General features: G+C 38.8%; 1 non-coding gene across 1 annotated transcript; it reads left to right on the forward strand.

Annotated features, from left to right (window-relative positions):
• The first annotated feature begins 7,775 nt into the window (after positions 1–7,775).
• trnat-ugu (transfer RNA threonine (anticodon UGU)) lies at positions 7,776–7,847 on the forward strand. The gene has a single exon. It is a non-coding gene; the product is annotated as a tRNA-Thr (tRNA).
• Positions 7,848–22,263: the final 14,416 nt, after the last annotated feature.

Below are 22,263 nucleotides of genomic sequence, written 5' to 3' on the forward strand. Positions count from 1 at the left end.
TGTAGATATTGAATTTTACCACTGAAGGGAAATCTTAGTAGCTGAGCATAAAAAGAATAGGAGCATACTGTAACGCGTGTGAAGGCCATAAACGATATTAATTTTGGAACATAAACATACAGTATATAGCTGGTCTTGGTACTTTAAAGAAAAAAATACACACCAGTATTCCATTTCTCCCTAAACATTGTAAGCTTCGAAGTCTTTAACGTGATACTGGAGTCAACAAGCATACTTTTAGAATTTGATTAAAAGGGAATATAATATGGAATCGCATATCTCAAGAATTTAATAACGGTATGATTATATCCATGTACTGCGGCAGGGCTGTGTAGGGCTGTTTCGCCTGCCTGTTCATGCGAGCTGTCTTGTAGCCTACTAGTCTAGGTGCGTGACTACCAACTGACAGGCTGTGTATTCAAATCCAGCTGGTGCTGGACTTTTCATTTTTATTTATTTATTTTTTAATCGCGTAACATAAACATATTACCGTATGCAAACTGTACTGTATACAGTATGTATATGTATATTTAATGTCTTAACTGTGCCCGTTTAATTGAATTTAAAAAAATTATTTAACACGAACATTAAGCTGTTTACATCTTCCGCCTGAGAACAGTCACCCGTTGCTACCCAACGCAGAAACACAGCCACTGACTAGCAAAGAGAGGACATTAGCTACCCAATATGATAAAGAAATAAATTATTATTTTGTTTATTTCTTTTGCACATTTATTTGAACATTTCCATCGATTGTACAAGCACTTGGAAACTGTCCAATCCCTAGTTAATCAGGCATTTTACCGGTCTGGCGCCGGTCTGTGTCTTCCAGGATATAATGCCAGCGAACTCTTGTTTTTATGTCCACTATAACAGACAATCTCCTTTGCTTTTAACCGAGCGTTTAATAATTTCCTAAAATGAAAATGATTTACTTTATTTCCCTCACAGGATCAATTAAAGTATCTATCATCTGTCTAAACTATGGGACAGAATTCTGGGGTCTCCCCATACCAGAGATTATGGTAGGGCTTCAGAATGGTGATTGGCTGACACCATCTGACACCCCTCTGATTGGAGAAAAAAGACGTGCTGGTTTGCTATACATACTGTACCAGGAAGAGGATTTCTTTCTATTCAAAACATGTATTTTAAAAGTTTAAGAAGTAAAAACCTTACAGCGTACACAGATTTTTAAACTGATCAGGATCGTTATCTTTGTCTTATGCATAATAATGTTCACCGCTCTGTCTAGCAAATTAATAATAAACTTTATTTTATATAGCGTTTTAAACGAATAAGTAATTAGATTGCTCATAAACCTAATCACTTGCTTTTTCTTTTTATTTAGGCTCAGATTTCAACTATAGATCGTATTATTAACAACCATAATAACAACCAACCAACAAAAACAACCATATAAACATAATACCAACCAAAAACATAGATAACAACCACAATACAAAATCAAATAATCAAACCATTTTACTCTCGCAAAGTCCTCCAATTAGCATAATCCTGCCCCTTATGCAAAACCAAACCTTCTTCCCATCCCAGTTTATCCTGTTTATCATAAACAAAATCCACCTCAATTTTCAACATAAAGCATTACACAAAATCAATACCTCAACACTCCATACTCAACAACGATAATTCACAAACAGCCAGAACATGTAACTACACATTCCCAAACAGACATAATTTCCATAGCCCCGCCCCTTATGCAAAACCAACATCCCTCCCCTGTTCTCTCTCTCCCCTGGCGGTTGTAATTGTTTTTATTTTCAAATAAATTTTAGCAAAGTCATGTATTTTAAAAATCTTAAGATTTTTATATTTATGTCTTTATTTAGTGGTTTCATTAGTGACAAAGGCTAAGCTTTCTTGGAAAAATGTCTTTTATGTAAACCGTGTTTGCTATTAATTCATTCAGGGCTAAAATATGTTCATTGTCTTCTAATGAAAGAAGGGTTCCTTTCGCCGTAGTCGGGAGCCTAGCCTTTAACTAGTAAGTACTCTACTTACTGGGTTTTTGATGGGGGGAGGTGTCTTTCGCTGGAAATCTCGCCTCCTACTTTGAAAATACCCGTGAAACCGGTTCAATTCATCACAGCCAGCACTCCTGCAGAGAGGGGGGTTGTACTTGCAGTGTATACAGTACACGCGTTATGCTCTTCGTTAATGTCTGTGAAGTTTTATTTAATCTCTGAGCCATACTGATTCTTCTGGAATCCAGTTTCCGCCAGGGAGTAAAAAAAAACACACACTATGGTATTCTCTCTAATGCAGTGCAGTTAAAAACATACCTCTGATGCTGCTCCTAAATGAATATCGTTTATGACCATCAGAAGCTTTATGCTCCTTTCTTTTTTCCAGTGGATTGAACAGGGAGAGGCATTTCATGATGTACTTTTCACTGATGAAACAACAGTGGCTCTGGAACAGTTTTCAACCAAGTCGTTTTATAAAAAGGGGAGATATGTACACGTTACTGAAGCTAAAAGTTTAGCCTTTGTCACTAATGTAACCACTAAATAAAGACATATAGAAATCCCTACGTTACAGACTGTATATGGCTGGTATTGGTAGTTTAAAGAAAAAAATACACACCAGTATTCCACTTTCTCCCTAAACATTTTAAGCATCAGAGTCTTACATGTGGTTATTTCGGAAACGTTTGTACGTGCTCTTCTGACCATGTTACTGTTTACTGTTACTGACCATATTAAGTTTAAGTGCCTGTGGGGACTTTTCCTGTCCGTGGAGGGTGGACCGTCTTTCATTAGAAGGTTAGTCTGTTCTACTCTGAGAATGTAGAGGGGGTGGAAAGTGCCCGCGGTCATTTAATTAGTATTAAAATTCACACTGATTCCCTTGCAAAGATACGGACATAGGAATATTCGTGCGTGGTCAAAAAATGGCATAAAAACTACAAAGTGAAGGCTGTGAAAACATTCACAATGTACTTTATACACAAAGCAAATATACCCCCCCTCTCTCTCAATTCAATTCAAGCTGCTTTATTAGCATGACAGATGGGTACAATCAGTGTTGGGTATTTACTTTGCTTTGAGATGCCACTTTTAAAGGTGATATATAAAATCAAGGCTTTAACTTGCTTTAACTCCGCAAGTCTGAGTTCTTGTGTCTGTCCTATCCGAACCCGAAAGTATTACAATATGTATCTTTATAGCAGGTGGTGTACAGCTTTTTAGTATAGATTACACTTTTCTAAAATGTATTTAAAAAATAAAAACGATTACAATCTAATCTTTCCACGTTTGATCCCAAAATAAATCTAAACGGGGAGAAAGCTATGCTGAAAATTTATTAAGATACTTAGAAGACAAAGATATCAATTTATGTTGCATTTGTCTGATTGTGAATCAAAAAACACATATATTTAAACCTGCATTTGCGATTTAAATCAAAACGTAATTTAAATCAATATAAATGTTTATATTGTAACGCCTAGGTGACTATTCATTGTTATTAAAATGACTTAAATTCGATCATGTTGTGATATTTAGAAATATAAATTTGTTTGGTACGAGTGAGGTTTTATTTAATCTGTGACTCAGTGGTGGCCTGGCACCGTGAGGTGCGCTGGCAGCTGTGTGGTGTGACGCAGTGGTGGCCTGGCACGGTGAGTTGCGCTGGCATATAATGAATATATTCATTTGCATCCAACACACAGTTCAACGCTAGCAACTACACAAAATCTAAAATATGAGCTCTACTTGCCACTTACAATACCAACAGTACCAGCTAACTTCAGTAGTGACATTTTCATGGATCTTTTTAACAATAAAATTTACAACATCAGACTTCAGACACAATTAAACACGCCTCAAAAAAGTCTGGTACAAACATTTTCAGCATGGTGAAACATGGTGAACATTTCCACCACTGCGTCACATCACACAGCTGCCAGCGCACCTCACCATGCCAGGCCACCACTGCATCACACAGCTGCCAGCGCACCTCACCGTGCCAGGCCACCACAGTGTCACACCACACAGCTGCCAGTGCACCTCTACATACCCGACCACCACTGCATCACACAGCTGCCAGCGCACCTCACCGTGCCAGGCCACCACTGCATCACACGGATGCCAGCGCACCTCACCGTGCCAGGCCACCACTGCGTCACAACACACAGCTGCCAGTGCAGCTCTACATACCCGACCACCACTGCATCACACAGCTGCCAGCGCACCTCACCGTGTCAGGCCACCACTGCGTCACACATATTTCAGCGCCATATATTTCATGGATATTATGGAATATAATGGATGGATATCTTAGTTATCTTTCTAATTCACAGGTTTGCATGCATAATTTAATTTTGAAAGCCACTGAGACATCAGGTACTACTGTTGTATTTATGAAAAAGAAACAAAACAAAAAACATACTAACAACTGTGCCATCCTACTCCTTAGTTAATACATTTTATTATTCATAAACAGTTAACATTGTTAGCAAAATATTTTGAATTATATTTAACCCTATTTTTTCTTTAGTTTTGTATTTAACTTATTATATGATAGTCAGACTTAATGTATATTTGAACAATGAAAATATATTTTTACAAGATTTTACATTAAGCACTTAAAATTAATATGGTAAATAATAGTAAACTTTAACATGCTGTAACAAGATCGGTTAAACTGCGAAGAAAATGCTTTCAGAGAAAATGTTTCAGGTGTGAAGAACATAGATCTCCAATGCAATTTCAACCAAACCTGTTCCCACACACCCTGCCCCCACTACCATTAGAATATACACAAACATTTTAGCGTTTCATTCTGAGCAGAAGACCCTCACACCTGAAGAGTGCTGGCTGTGACGAATTAAACCGGTTTTACAGGTTTCAATCACAGACCATGTGACATGAGAGTCAGGAAACTACAGTAACACCGTATTTGATAACGCTATAAAAACGCTACAAAATAATGTGACTTGGCACAGAACAAGTTTACAGCACAGTACAAAAATAAATGCTGACCATGACTTTAGAAGCATAATTTGCCTTACACTCAATTTAAACACAAGCTGTCATACAGAAATGTAGAGATCCAGGCTCAGAACACACAGCTTCATTAGTGAATACATATGCAGGACAACTAGAGAAGACGTTTTACAGAGGATGGATTTTTAGAAACATCCCATCAGACATCCCATCATATTCACAACGTGAAATCTAGAAAATAATATTACGTAACCAAAATCCGCAATATGGAAACAGAACCTGTGTAATTGTTGATAGATGATGTACTCGTAACATTTTTTCAAGACGAACTACAACATTTAAAAAATGACTTGTATGTACTTGATATCTCTAATCAATCCACGGTCCCAGCACAAAACGAAACTAAAACGCATACCGTTTCGCGCTTCTTATTAGTTGCTCAAAAGTAATTCTAAAAGTATGCTTGTTGACTCCGGTATCACGTTAGTTAAAGACTTTGAAGCTTACAATGTTTAGGGAGAAATGGAATACTGGTGTGTATTTTTTTCTTTAAAGTACCGAGACCAACCATATACTGTATGTTTATGTTCCAAAATTAATATCGTTTATGGCCTTCACACGCGTTACAGTTGTCACGGACGTCCGAAGGGACAAACCGTGGGGAGCAGGAGGGCAGAAAAAGACCCATATGCGTAGCGGCGAGACGGGAAAAAGGCCCGGGCTCATTAGTGCAAAGAGTTCAGGAATGCCGTATAGAAACCTATGCCCTCAGGGAGCGGACGTGGGGCGCCCTGGTGCTAGGCGGGTCTCAGGACATCCGAACCTCAATGCTGAGCAAGGACAGAGTGCAAGACCCGGAAATATATAGCCCAAGGGAAAGAGAAGGACAGGAAGGACAGCAGACCGGAAACTAGGGACAGGACAGAGAAGGAGCGCCCTCTGGCTGCAGAGGGCGTGACAACAGTATGCTCCTATTTTTTTATGCTCAGCTTCTAAGATTTCCCTTCAGTGGTGAAATTAGATATGATAGGTGTCGCATTTTAAATCATTTTCGCAGTTAGAAATTATGAAACGCCCTGTTAAAAGCAAGGAAGTTTTTATGCCCGTTGAAGTAAAACAAAATGCCTGACAAAGTATGGCTTGGACAGATTCCAAGTGCTTGTACAAATGTGCTAAAGAAATTATACTTTGAGTATACAGCTTGTCCAAAGTCATCCATTATTAATACTATTAGTAATATCTTCAGTAAAGGCTTTGATGCATAAATATTTCTGATAAAGGTAGGTTGTGTACTTTTGTCCAACTGAGCAATCTTGCTTTCATAAAATATACCAACATTTTAATGACTGATGATTAACATGCTGTAATACACAGTTCAAAATTAAAGGCTCAAATGCTGTACATGAGAGGTTAAGCTCCCCCTGGCGGTTTTACAAGGCGACGCCGGATAGTTAGTCACGTGACACACGTGAACTGCGTGATACCCCGGTGGGCGTGTCGCGGTATGCCGTGAAATACCTCACCCATTTTGAATGGCTGCATCTGTACATAATGTACTATAATTTGAACTAGATATTTTTCAGGTGTGAATGATTGTATATTTTCAGGATACATTTCTAAACCAAATCATTGGCTTGATTTACTTGTTTCTATGCCTATAAAACCTATCTTTGATGTATAATAGATCTCTATCCATATGTGTATAATAGTTCTCTATAGTTAATTGTATAATAGAACTCCAACCATATATGTATAATAGTCCGCTTAATTGATCCGTATATTAAAACTCCAACCATTTATATATAATGGACAAATAATCATAGACGTGTAATTGACGTATAATGATATACGTATATTAGAATTTCATTCTAGACAAATTACGGAGGACATTTATACTTCTAAGGTATGCATTTAATAGACGTATATTTTACATCTTTTGCCCACTGGGAAGACACTACAACAGGTAACACCCCGTGCGAAACATCATGAGCATCTGTAAAACCTCTCTACCTGCCCGTTCTTCACAGAGACGTGACGAGTGTCTAAAGGGGCATTTTTAGCTGTAGAAACATTTTATCATTCCGTACTTTCCTGTGCAGTCAGGCCAGTTCCACTTCAACTGCGCCCGACAACGGAGGTCATTTTGAAAACAACAAGAGCAAAGGGACACTGCATGTCTGCAGAACATCACGTCTGAGTTTCAGGACAGTAACATCAGAGATTGGAAGCTAGGGAGTTTCAGGTTTGCTTTTTTATTATAGGTTCATGAAAGTCTAAATACCTTTGCAAGAAGTACTTCAGAATCCCAGTCAAATCCAGTACAATTGCTGCACAGATGTGCATTCTACAATTAGAAAACTGTCCGTTTAATCAAACACACCGCATAAAGCATTTCTTAAGCAGGAGATATCGTTTTGGAATGCGTCTTTCTATAAAAATAAAATTACTTCAAGGGCACTATAAGCAGAGGTGTGAAAGCCTGCTCTACAGAAGAACTATATCCAGAGATGCCAAAGAAGTTGAGGTTTTACCACGTGAGAGAATGCATCTCAGAAAATGAAGCTGCAGTCGCTTCCACGCATCATAACACTACTAGGTCAGACAACAAGAGCTGAAGAGCCGCTTTCGAGAGTATTGCGGCCGAACGCTTAAAGAGCTGGATTAAAGCTCCAGTCTTTTCGGGGGCATCTCTTGGAATCACACCGCTGCAGCGTATCTCCTTGTTAAGAATCCCTTTTTTTTTGTTGCTGCCTCCAGATGTAAACCAGATTCAGAAAAGAATAATTTGAACAACATTATTCGGGTGCGGTGGCCAAGTGGTAAGGTGTTGGTCTTGTAAACCAATGTTTGTGGGTTCAAACCCCACCTGTGCCTGTTTCATTTGTCACTACTTTCCTTGAGTTACAGAGTCTTTAAAAAACTTGCAATGTAGGAGTCTCTATAGTAAGAGAATGTAACTGTTGCCAGTGATTAGGGTTCTTGCATATTCTGCCCTGTTTTTTAGTCGACAAAGCCTGTGTTTCTTCACACCCATCTTCCGAATGATCGCCTCAGCATTAGGAAGGAACGTGCGTTTGGTACAGCCCCCACTCCACAGTCTGATCACAAACAGATCGGGTGAGCTGTCAGTCTAGGTTGAAAGTAACGTTCGAAAGCACTAACAATCTGACTTAGGAACGAGAAGACCGTGTTTTTATAAACAAGTAAACGATAAAATAATATAAGTAATGGGACAGAACATTGCCTGCCTGCAAGACTATGTCATGCTAAATGCCACAAATTGTGTTTGTCCAGTCGTGTCAATTGTCCTAAAGTTAAGGAAAATCGGATTTAACTGGTGCATTCAGCATGCGTTTCTTCAGGATAGTCGAGTGGTTTAAAATAGAAAATTTATAGATTTGTGTCTTTTAAGCTTTGTGCTCCGCTCTCCAAATACAGGCACAGGTTAAAATCCGACTCCCGACAGTCAGGCATTTTACCGTGTCTTTTTTTACCTGTCTTTACACTGTTTCAGTCTTCTTGTACTCGCTGACAATCACAACAGGAGGAAAACGGAGAAACTGCTTAGCAAGAACATAATGGACAGGAAAAAGCTTCATGAGCACGTGAATGTGATTAGCAGCAGTAAGGTATGCATTCAAATGTTGAAACCTCAATTATAAAAACAGCAGAGGAAAGGTGCAGCACAATGCAATTTGTGAGAATTTGCAGGTTTTTATGCTGCTTGGACTTCTTTCAAGCCTATGAAGTGACCCCCGTTTCATTTTCATTTTCAAACCTCAGAGCCGAATAACAAAACAGTTTCATGTGTGACAGCATTCCGTTGGAAATACTGTTTCCACGATGTATTCGGCGAACCTGAATGAAATATTTTAGTGCTGGCTCAAATGCGAGGAATTTCAGAAAAACCTGGAAAAGCAACGCTTGCAGTAAATTACATAAATTTAAAGCGTGTAGTCGGCATGAACAGAACAACACAATGCTCTGTAAAAATGATCTGAAGCCGCAATTCCTCTTTTATCTAAGGCAGCTCATTCCGATACGATGTTTCTGCATAAGAAATGAGAAATGCCAAACTCCAAACACGTTGTTGCTATTATTGTTACCCCTGCTCCTGTAGTTTTAAACTCTAATCAGTGGGTATGTAATGTTGTAAAGGGGCTGGACTACTTTGTTCCATCCAAATTCCATTATGTGAATTTATTTTTTTGAATATAAGCATTAACAATACAATGCGTGCTCAAAAACCGTTTCTTATTAGCTTAAGAAGCGGCAGTGTTTTGACAAAGTGTGGTATTCGAAAAGTAAATGCTGAAGTGTTTAATGCTTGTGAGCAGATCTCCCACAATTTAGACAAACTCTTGTTCGGTCGATGATTTCAGATCAAAATCTGAATCAAGTGGAAAGAAAGCTGAATTCCGCAAAGGTCATAAGGCACTGGGTATCACTGTTACACCATCAGGTCATGCTAGGAGGATTTGGGGGATCAAACTGACACAGAGGGACACAATGTGGGGACTGAACCCACAGTTCTGAGATTAAGAGATTCATGCTTTATCAACTGCGCCTATTTATTGCTAGTGCTACAGCAGTAATGTTTCTGGGTGTGGATGAACATGACATAGTAGGCTGACAGCAGGAACACATGGCCCACAATCACTGACAATATCACTATCAGATTTGGCTGCAGTATATTGTGTTGGAAGCAGCAATATCTTTCCTGTAGAGATAGGAACATCCAGAGTGGAGACGCCGGCGAATGAAAACGAAGCTTCATATAGTACGTGCGTGCTACCACTGAATTAAACTCCCGATAGTGAACTTTTTCTGCAGGTCTTTAATTGTGTTAGGAAGAGTGAACAGTCAACAGAGCGCATTTTAAAGGCCAAAGCAAGACAATTAGATGTGAAGAGAATTCAGAAGAGGAGCCTCTGCTTCTCTGTTTACTGAGCTTTCGGTGAACGTCAAAGTGAAAGACAAATTCACTATTTTCACTTTTTAATTAAGGAACAAGAAAACACCATCCTTCGAGCCGGATTCAAAACAGCGACATAACAATTGCCCACTGCTTTTTTAAACAGTTTTACGCTCTAGCAACTGAGCTATCGAAAGGTCGACTCCAAACGCACACGTTTTGTCATACGCGTAGCCCAATGTAGTGTAGTGTTTCTGTTTATTTAAATCCCAGTTCGACATCAAAATACGCACTCCCATAGTCTTGTTTAGTAGAAGAAATGGACCAGGATTCTACTGAATAATCTTCCAGAGGTCTTACAAAACGTTTGGAGGGACAACAGTGCAGGCGGAAATTGACTCTTTTTCTAGTAGGATCAGTACCATACAAAACCTTTCTTTTGGATTGAGAAGAGGATCATGGTGACACTCAAAACATCCCTGTCTTTGCTTGTTTCGAGGACTTTTGAGCTGCAAACATCGGTTCAAATCAAAACTCTGCTACTGCAGTTGCTTCTTGGAGAGTTTCTTCAAATCTTTCAACTGAACTTCTTGGGATATTGACGATGATACCATACAGATTGTGGTTTTCTTTTGATCGAAAAGTTTATTAAAATATGAGCCTCTTTTACCTTTGTCTTGGATGTTTCGCAAGGTATAATACTTTCCATTGCATCCTCAGATAAACATTCTAAATACCACAAAGTAACAATATATGGAATACCATTTATTTTAACATATGTTTTAAAATGTACTCTTATTTAAAGCTACATTTAGTGCTAGGTAAAGATAACGTTGCTATTACTGATGTAGTAGAACTGTAAGATGAATTGATAGCTTTATCTGAGCTAAAAAAGTCCTAAAACGCCTCCTATAACAGGAAAGGACTCGTAGCAAGATTAAACTCCAAACGTTGCTATTACATTATGCATTATGTAAACACGACCCATTTCAGTTTCTGGTGAGTGCAGTTTTTCCAAATGGAATCAAAACTACAGCTCGAATGAAATAAAAAAAAGTTTGTGTCTCCTTGCTGTAACAACTGTGCCAAAACTATTCAGATACATCAGAATAGCATCAAAACGTGACTAGATTTTATTGGATATTAGGAAATGTATTTTTGTGCATTTCCCCCTACGATCATAATACCTTCCTGTTTTCATCGTGTTTATTGTTTCTGCCTGTGATCTCGGAAATAAAGTATGTGTTCACCGAAATATTCCGGGAGTTTGCTGTGGTTTGAGAGGAGTGTATGAAGGTAATAAAGGACCCAGTGGGCATTGATTCGTCGAATATACGTATATTTACGGCGAAATTACGTCTATACGTATATATACGTCGCCTCGACGTATAATCAACGTCGAATTGCAACCGTAAAATCGACGACATGAATAAACGCATATATAACGTCGAAAACACATCTAACACAGTGCCTGAGGCTTTTTACTGTATGTATCGTGTGTGCCGCAACTAGGAGTATACGGCACTCTGCACAGTGCACGAAGTAAATTATTTTAGGCGACGTATATATACGTATAGACGTAATTTCGCCGTAAATATACGTATATTCGACGAATCAATGCCCACAGCTTGGCATACAAGGGTTTTGCTGAGGGGGTCTTGCCACCTGCCTGAAAAAAAACAGTAAAATGTTTGAGTGCCTATAGAGTTTCTATTTTTATTTTCTTGAGAAAAGTTGATACCATTTCCTGGACACCCCGTCCCCCATCAGTGCGCGGTGCCCGGGGAAAAATCTGTAGGGGGGCGTCTGAAATTCTGAGGGGGGAGTGATATTTCGGTTGAAACGGAGCTGTACGGTACAGCTACCCAAATGAAATCTCGCAGCTATGCCATTGATTAGTGCTTCATGATAGAAGATAACGACTAGCAATCTGGTATTTGCGATGAAGTTCAGTTTCACATTTTTCGTCACTCTCACGGTTTGTATTGCCTGGAGCGAAAAGTACCATAAACGTTCATTTTTGCAGCTACATGGACGTTCTGAATCGTTAAGAAAAAAATGTTGTAAATCCAACAGAAAGCACAGACTGCTATAACTAGTCCTAGTTATATAACGATTTTAATATAATGATAAACTACTGCAAGGAATCGGTCCACCTGAGCAAACAGGATCGTAATGTTGACACTCAATAACGACACTGATATGTGCAGTTCCTGGACGGATAGCCCTCCTGCCCATCAAACAGACTGAGTGACTGTTCGTGTCATTTAGTGTTGTCTGACCATTGACAAAGTACAACTATTTTTTTAGGGAGCAAATTAAGTTAGGTAAATCTTTTTGCCCAAAACTGAAGGGGCAACATTCCCCCCTCCCCCCGTGATGCCAGGCCTGTCCCCATCCTATTCCATAATGTCATTATATATTATACCATACAACAGTGACCGATCCTTACTAACTGCATGCGTTAAAATTGCACATCAGCTCATAGCAGGGGGCACATAGCTGCGATGTATTATCAATGTTAAATTTCAACCATAATATCGACAACATTAATAAACGCATACATTGAGAAAATATCGAACCCAGCATATTTTCCAGTTATATACCACAATGCATTGCTAGTATTCGTTGGTCACCATTTTGGACACGTTTTTCAAACGTAGAACTATATCCGCAAATATCTCAGCAATCCTCTTTTGACGACTAAGCAAGAACAATAATAATACTATCTGAATACGTACAGATCTTTCTTAATATTATTTTGATTAAAATAGTATGTGAATAAGCAAAAAAATGGCACATAAAATAGTGTGAATGGGGAAGATGACACAAAATCGTTTTGCCGTTTCTCTTATTCTTATTCTATGTTGTACTTTCAAACTTTGGATACTCTTTAATTAGGACAGACTTTATTGCTCAACTGCTATGATGCAAGCCAAATTTTATACATTTATTTCAGCTTTGAGCTTAGTAAACCGTTCATTTTTTAGATTATACTAAAGAAGATATTAATCATCATTTATTTGGGAAGTAATATTATATAATTTTCTCCTAGCTGCGGTGCTGAAGTCCCACCCTACATCAACAGAAAAAGAAATAAAGGAGCACGCAATGTGTTACTTGAAGAATGCATATGCAAGGCAGGGGGCCAGGAGATCTGGACTCTGAAAATAATAGGTTTTTGGTATTTTTTTTTCTTGGAAATATAGAAGTTGTACATTTTAAAATGTATATTTGAATCAAAATGTGGTTTTGAGTTAGTGTGTTAATGTAATTAGTTTTGTGTTTGTCATTACTATACTGTATATTGCCATGTTGCCAGAATTTGTAGCTGAAGTTTAAGACTAGTTGTGTTTTTTATGATTATTGCCCATATGTTGATTGTTGATTGATTGTATACAATGTATAATTTGAAATACATATGTTTCAGGTGTGAATGTGTATTTTCAGAATAAATTTCTAAACCTAATCATTGGCTTGGTTTACTTGTTTCTACACATATAAAACCTATCTTTGATGTATAATAGACCTCTACCCATATACGTATAATAGACCTCTAATGTTATCCGTATAATAGACCTCTAACCATATACGTATAATAGACCTCTAAAGTTATCCGGAACTCCAACCATATATGTATAATAGTCCTCTAAATTTATCCGTATAATAGAACTCCAACCATGTATGTATAATGAACGTCTAAACATAGACGTATAATTGACGTATAACTTTAGACGTATATTAGAATTTCATTCTAGACGAATTGTAGACCACATTTAGACGTCTAAGGTATGCGTTTAATAGACGTATATTATACGTCTTTTGCCCACTGGGGAGGGAGGACGCGCGCATTCCTCACGGGGAGCGCAGAGCAATGAGCCGCGCATGCAGCTCTCTGAGTCTTTTCTTATATAACCACTGAGTCCGGACACAAAGCGTTTCCAGTCCGTGTTGGAGATTTACAGTTCAGAAAACGTCTGACTCGAGCAGAAACTGATCTTTCTGCTTTAGTTAAGGTTATCGGAATCGGCAGCTGCTGTGGGGGTATAGCATTTGTATCTCTCGTCTCTGGCTAAACACTATCTACTGTAAAGTATAGAAATAGACAGAAGATGAAATACAGCTACAAAAACTTCACTAAGGCCGAGCAGATAGGAAAGTTTAAATCAAATGTTCTATAAATCGATCTGCCTATATTTTCGAACTCCCTGTTCGAGCTCTGATATAATCCTCTCTGCTCCTGTCGTTGTCACTCTGCCTTCCGTAGGGCTACAGGTTGATTTCACAATGCCACATTTAATTAAATACAGGAGAAACCGCAAGGACAACAATATGTTTTATGAAATCTTCTTCTGGATTTATATTTCGGTCTTTTTCCTTTGAATGCATACCTTGCCGTGAATCTTTACTCGATTACAGGCACCCCAAACAGTTCTTAAGGCAGAAATCGAAGCCCATTTGATTTTCTGTTAATAACGTGTTAGTGTTCACGAAGCATTTCCCTGCACATCATGTGCCCACAAACCGGTTTCTCCGTTTTCCTCTTCCCGTCGTTGTTAGCGAGCACAACAAGACGGGACAAATGCAAGAGAGGGAAAAGGGAGCGACTGTCAGGAGTGAGATTTGAACCCACGCCTCTATTCAGAGACCAGGGGTGAGTTTCCCAAAAGCATCTTAGCGCTAAGAACATAGTAAACTCGCTCTTAAGATCGATCGTTGATTTACGAGTGTTTCCCAAAACCTATCGTAACTAAAGTAGAACGTTAAATCCTTCGTAATATGCGTGCTCCCCGACCCACTCGTTAATCACTAAGTGCTTCTTAAACCTGGCTACCTCTTGCACCAACCTTAGTGACAGAGATCGCCAGACAGAGCACATTCAATTCACGTCACGGAAGTGTTTATATTAAGGATTATGATATTTTGTTGTACTATGTAAGAGTAAATTCGAAAAAATAACATTTATTTATACAGTTATGAATTTATTAGTCATCTTGGGTAAATTTCATATTCATAAGTCAAATGTTTTAATAATACTCCCACTTTTATTACTTTTGATGGGGTTTAAATTGTATTTAAATTCCATAAAGAACGTAAAACATGTAACATTACAATGTAGCGCCACGCAGGGCGGGCTGAGAACGGCACCTGGGGACTACCGGACTGTATATAGTGGGACGGAGGCTAAGATACAGTCTCTTCCCTTCGTGTGTGTGTATGTTAGCGTAGGTGCAGCGCTGTAACCCCTGTCCCTGTGTGTGTACCTTTCCCGATTTGAGTTCTTAAATGTGTTGTTCAACCCCATTCCCTGAGTCCCACGCCTGCTCCATTCCGTACCGAAACCCGCGGTCGATACAATATTTTAAGTTCGAATGCCGTTTTATGTTCTGTCTTGATTGTTTACGGTAAAGCTTAGACCTACTTGTTTTTAAATTTGATTATAGGTCTTGTATTTGTTGAGTGACATGTGCCAAGCTTAGTAGTTAATTTTTCCAGACGTCACGTTAATAAGACCAATTAAAAAGGAGTTCCAACCCACCCAACAACTTTAAATAACAACAGTATTTTCTCTTGAAACACTGTGATTCCTAACGATGGCAGCGTGACAAAAAATATTGCTTTAAATCAAAGACGTCGTGCAGGACGCATACACTGTTCACACAGTTAAACTTGGTTTTCTTTTACGACATGTCAGTCATTTATTTTATTTTCTCTTAGAAACAATAAGGGTCCCATTTTGTGCCTATCTATACGCTTTCGCTTAAATGTTTGTTAAATTATGTCATGTTTACTTCATATTCCTTTTCACAAAAGGGGTTAACAAAGAAGTACTTTATACTTGCTCGTTAAATGATCGATTAAGAGGGGTTTTGGGAAACCCACGAAAAAGTAGCTCGTACGTACATCGTGAAGTTGCTCGTTAGTCTCTAAGATTCATCGGTTTTGGGAAACCCCAGAACAGCCAAGCAATGAGAAGACAGGAGTCCTTGAGTCTGGTGCCTTAGACCACTCGGCCATCCTGATGAGGTACATAGGTTGGTGTGTTAAAAGCACCAGAAGTTCACAAAAGTGAGAAATGCTTTACTGGAGAAGCGGCACGTTGCCTTTTGTTGCCTAAACGGATCGCGGAAATCAAATATTCGGATCGATTCAGAGTGTGCTTTACAGCCTTTGTGTAATATTTTAAATTGTTTTTTAAAAAAGTGTGTACTGTGTTCTACGTTTAGGACTAGTTAGTGTGGTAGAATATGGAGATAATCTCCAGCTCTGAGCTCAACTGCAACAAGAAGTCGTGCTGAACAAGTCTGAGCCCAGCTGTACGTGTGCTCAGTGTGGTGCTCAGGACTCAGGGGTATTGGTCGTGGTTCTAATTTGCACGAACTGCAGGGGCTCTGAATCAGAACATTTCAATTTATCTGTTCAGTAAGTTAAAATGCAGGACACATTAAAATAGGATTATTACTTTGTCTCTGTCCCGTTTGTATATAACTGAATGTCCCTTACAATTTTAAGGACACACACCTACTAATGCGATACTCATTGCAAATAGTCCCAAAACAATCACGTCCGGCAGCTGCACGGTTGAAGGTGAACATGTATCGTATTCTAATGGATTCTATTTCCATTGATGAATGAGACAGATTCACAAGGAGATCCTTCACACGATTAAGCGAACACATTACCTTTTCTGTCTGATGTAGAGGCTACATTTGTGTCAGGAGTACTATACGGGTAAGTCGAATACACTTTCAGTGGCTGCATCTGTAGCGCTTCATCTAAGAGGATTGTTAGAGCATAGAGGTGTTCACCCACCCAACTTATTGTTTGATCATCTAAGAGGATTTTTTTACTTTCGCACATGGTTACATTTGCCCACACAACATATAATCTCTGAATGTCCAATGGCTCAATAACCCTGTTTTCCCTTGGGAACCACCAGTGTACAGTCCCGTCCCATTCAAAAATATAACAGATATACTCAATATAGTCAATTAACAAATATAAAAAGATATTATGAACAAGAGAACTCTTGTTCATATAGATCCAGGTTTACACAATTAATTTCATGCATACTCAAAGTGCTTGAAGTCTTGCTCTGCTGTTTTAAATATACCTCCAAAGCATTTAGTTGTGTTAACTACCAAATTATTTGAACTAATTTAACGTCATATTCAGGAAATTCAGCAGAAAGTCTTCAGACTTGTCATGGCTGTTGAAGAAGCCACCTCTTGAATCTCACCCAGGATTTCTTGAGAGATCATTCAGCGAGCGAGTCCTCCCTCTGGACTCCGCACTAAACTGAAAGCTGCACGAACTCCCTACTGTGTGTCCTGTACTGTTACAGGTGCTCTCGTCTAGATGTGGAGCACAGCGACAAGAAGACCTTGAACTTTTTCCATAAGTGAAGGAAAATTCAAAAGAGCATGAAAAGTATGGATCATATAAAACATCCATGGTACAACTCGAGAAAAAACTGAAGGACTAAACAATGACTTTTAATGATTACAAGAGATTCAAGAAACACAACCGTCCGCACACGGGCTTGGATCATGAACGCTTAAGTTAAAAGACAAAGTGAAGGATGCGAACTGTAAACTCTCTTCACGTCTTACAGTTTATGAAATAAAAAAAAATCTTATTTCTTAATAATTTCTTACTGCTGATAGACGATTAGATAGATAGATGCATTTTAACAAAATCACGATTACAAACATTTTGGGTTAAACTGTTATTCACACACTCTAACGGAGAGAAACGTTAGCGTCTTCAGGTGTGTGAGTCCACTTCTAAAAAAAATAAAAAATAAAAGTTATATGAAATAAATTTTTGTACGTTTTAGGCTTGCATAGCCTTATGAATATTTCGGTTAAATCTTTTTTTTCTGTAGTAATTTCAGTTGATATTAATATTAGTTATGATTTACAATTTTTGGACATGGTTCATCTTAAATAATTTTGTAATTAGTTTCAGTTTTGGAAAATCGCACCCAGAAGCTACCAAAACTGGTAATGTTCATATACTGTGTAATGCAATAGCAGTATTTTGGGTGGGAAAGCAAAGAGTATTTCTTGGTATGAATCCCAACACTTCATAAGTTGTGTTCGAGGACTTTTCGCTTCAGATAAAGCTGTCAATACATCATAGATTTTTACTCAATCAATATCAGCAGTGTTATCGCTACCGAACGCTAAATATAGATGCTGGCAATACTTCGTGAGATCTTCGTAAGAAAATCCAAAATACTACAGAAGCAATCAAATGTATACGTTTCTTTTGGATCAAGAAGAGGAGGATAATGATAAAACATGCCTGTCTTTTCTTTTTTCAAGGACAAATGGATTATTGTGGTGTAAAGATGGGTTAAAAACCAAAATCATCTGCTATTGCTGCTGTTTCTTTGATAGTTTCTTCAAATCATTCAACTGATCATCGATATCGAGGAATAATATACAAATTGTGGTTTTCTGTTAATTGTTAATTTTATTGTAATTACATCTTCGTTTTCAGATGTCTTGCATGTATCATATAATAGTCACCGTGCGTCCTCAGCTAAAATGTTTTAAAAAGTACGACAAAAGTACAATATGCTTAACAACATTTATGGTAAATAAATGAAGGTAAATATACCAAGATATTAAAAAACTATTTTACAGTCCTAACCTCATAATGCTTGTGAAGTTTTCCAATAAATCCGAACTGTAACTTTGAAATATTATTGCTGAGAATGCAAAGAGAGTACAAAGATCAAATTCAATGAGTGAAAACACAAAAGTAGTTCACTAAACTGAGTTTCTTCCCTGAAATGATTTCCTTGCGAAGCACTAAGCAGCCTTGAACAGATCACGGAAATCAAATATACAGATAGGTTCAGAGTGTGCTTTCCAACTTTTGTGTAACATTTTCCTTTGATAGGGTGGAGTTGTCTTCACAATCTGGGTTAAATAAAAAGGAGTGACATCAGTGTAAAATAGCTTTCCTTCTTGGGGAACAACGGTTGTGTTCCATATTTCTAATTATTTTGGTTTCAAGATCTCAATTTAGTGTGAAACATAAAAGCACGCTGGATAAATCTGTTACATGTCATTTACAATGGTTTTTCAACTAATAGCCCGTGCAGGGATCAAACTCTAGCTGTTGGTACGAGTTGCATAAGGCTCTGCAACATGCAGATGAGAAACTAATCTCTGCTTCTTCATTATATACACAGTGAGCTATATATACAAGCCTACTGCCCCCTACGGGCTCTGTATTTGATTGTGGTACAAGACTGGTGGAGAAATGAAGTGAGGAGGGTGTGATCATTAAAAGGCTCATAGCGTCCCTGGGAGGGCTCAACCCACCACCCTTTTGGTTAACAACCGAGCCACAAGACTCATTATACAGCTTAACACTTCTCGGTCTCAGTGAAAGTGATACACTCCGTAAAATTTCGGGAGATTAATTTGTTTTTAAAGGAAACTCACCAACTGCGGCTGAGATCTACTGGAGTTTTTTCATTCTGTACTGCGATTTCTGAAGGGTACCCTGTGAAAATACGAGTTTTGACGAGAAGGGATGGACATCGTAAGGTCAGCAGACTTGGGGAATTGGACCTTTTGGTGAAGGCTGCGGGCTCAGCAGCAGCAGAACCTGATCAGTATCAATTGACTCCGATATACTTTGAAAACTTAATGTCTGGATTTAGAGACAGCCGTGCTACTGATGCACCATGGGGTCAATGTTTCTGGATCTGTTATTGAGAACAAAACCTACACAAGAGCTGTGCAGGAAGAATAAAATGTGTTCTGGGAAAAAGAGACTCTCTTCAGAAGAGCGGTGCTCCTCACAGGAGAGAATGAAATAAAAAATTTAAAAAATCGCGACGCTGTTTTTCTCCTTTGGGGGATTAAAAGTAGCTGCTTGGTGTGACCTCCTGGTGCAACGGTAGCATGTCTGACTTCAGATCAGAAGGCTGTATGTTCAAATCACTAGGTCAGCTATACGTTTTTCAGGTTCTGCTGGTACTGAACCCGGAATTCTCACCATGCAGTTGAGTTCTATCTGTACACCACATAGATAATCTAAACAAAATAGAGCTGTTCAGGACACACAGTGAGGAGCTCACGCAGCGAATACCCTTGAACACAAAAGAGACAGTTCACATCTGCTAAACATCATGTCTGACTTTAGAGACAGCTACATCAGAGAATTAAACAAACCTGAAAGTTAGGGAGTTTCAGGACACTTTTGTTTCATTAAAAAGTGTGTGAAGCCTTTAAATGTAATTTGAAAAAAAAACGCTATTGGACATTAGCTGGTGCTTTTGTAACGATTTGCTATTTCATGCTGGAAAGAAAAGGAAACAGACCCAATGTAACAATGTAAGAAACAGCAAAACGATTTTGTGTCATCTTCCCCATTCGCACTATTTTTATGTGCCATTTTTTGCTTATTCACGTACTATTTTAATCAAAATAAATTTAAGTAAGATCTGTATGTATTCAGATAGTATTATTATTATTTATACTTACTCGTCAAAAGAGGATTGTTGAGATATTTGCGGATAAATACTTCAATCTTCTACGATTGAAAAACGTCTCCAAAATGGTGACCAACGAATACTAGCAATGCATTGTGGTATATAACCAGAAAATATGCTGGGTTAGATATTTTCTCAACGTATGCGTTTATTAATGTTGTCGATATTATGGTTGAAATTTAACATTGATAATACATCGCGTTTATGTGCCCCCCTGATGTGCAATTTTAACGCATGCAGTTAGTAAGGATCGGTCACTGTTGTAAGGTGTTATATATAATGACATTATGGAATAGGATGGGGACAGGCCTGGAGTCACGGGGGGAGGGAGGAGTGTCGCCCTTTCAGTTTTGGGCAAAAGAATTTACTTAACTTAACTTTACTTAACTTAACTGTTTGATGTGCAGGAGGACTCTCCGTCCAGGACCAGCACATATCAGTGTCGTTAGTGAGTGTCAACATTACGATCCTGTTTGCTCAGGTGAACCGATTCCTTGCAGTAGTTTATCATTATACTTAAAATCATTATATAACTAGGACTAGTTATAGCAGTCTGTGCTTTCTGTTGGGTTTTACAACTATTTTTTCTTAACAATTCAGAACCTCCATTGATGTAGCTGCAAAAATGAACGCTTGTGGTACTTTTCGCTCCAGGCAATCCAAACTGCGAGAGTGACAAAAAATGTGAAATTGAACTTCATGGAAAATACCAGATCGCTAGTCGTTATCTTCTATCATGAAGCACTAATCAATGGCATAGCTGCGAGATTTCATTTGGGTAGCTGCACCATACAGCTCAGTTTCAACCAAAATATCACCCCCCTTCAGAATTTCAGACGCCCCCCTACAGATTTTTCCCTGGGCACCGGCTCTGTTGGGGGATGGGGTGTCCAGGAAATGGTATCAACTTTTCTTAAGAAAATAAAAATAGAAAATCTATAGGCACTCAAACATTTTTTTTTCAGGCAAGGGGCAAGACCCCTCCACAAAACCCTTGTATGCAAAGCTGTGTAAATAAATTAATTACTGCAAAAATAATTTACTTCGTACACTATGCAGATTGCCGTATACTCCTAGATGCAGCACAATGTATAAAAAGCCTTTGGCACTGTGTTAGATGTGTTTTTGACGTTATATATATGCATTTATTAATGTCGTCAATTTTACGGTTGCAATTCAACATTGATTATACATCGCGCCAATGTATATATATATGCATAGCTATATTATCGCTGTGATATATACGTATATTTGACGAATCACTGCCCACTGGGAAGCCAGGGTATCAGCTTGTTACCCTCTCCCACCCCTCTCTGTGTACAGTAGAGCCACCTGTCCTGACTGGAGGAGCTCATCGAGCAGTGTCTGGAGAGAAACCAGGGTATCGGCTTCAACAACGGACCTGGGGAGCTTGTTCCCCCCTCCCACCCCTCTATGTATACAGTAGAGCCTCTTGTCGTGACTGGAGGAGCTCATCCAGCTGTGTCTGGAGAGAAGCCAGGGTATCAGCTTGTTCCCCCCTTCCACCCCTCTCTGTGTACAGTAGATCCTCCTGTCCTGACTGGAGAAGCTCATCCAGCTGTGTCTGGAGAGAAACCAGGGTATCAATTTCAACAACAGGGCTGGGAAGTTTGTTCCCCCCTTTCACCTCTCTCTGTGTAGAGTAGAGCCTCCTGTCCTGACTGGAGAAGCTCATTCATCTGTGTCTATAGAGAAGCCAGGGTATCAGCTTGTTCCCTTCTCCCACCCCTCTCTGTGTACAGTAGATCCTCCTGTCCAGACTGGAGGAGTTCATCCAGCTGTGTCTGGAGAGAAGCCAGGGTATCAGCTTGTTCCCCCCTCCCACCCCTCTCTGT

This window comes from Lepisosteus oculatus, chromosome 14, assembly GCF_040954835.1.
Source record: "Lepisosteus oculatus isolate fLepOcu1 chromosome 14, fLepOcu1.hap2, whole genome shotgun sequence".
NCBI lineage: Eukaryota > Metazoa > Chordata > Actinopteri > Semionotiformes > Lepisosteidae > Lepisosteus > Lepisosteus oculatus.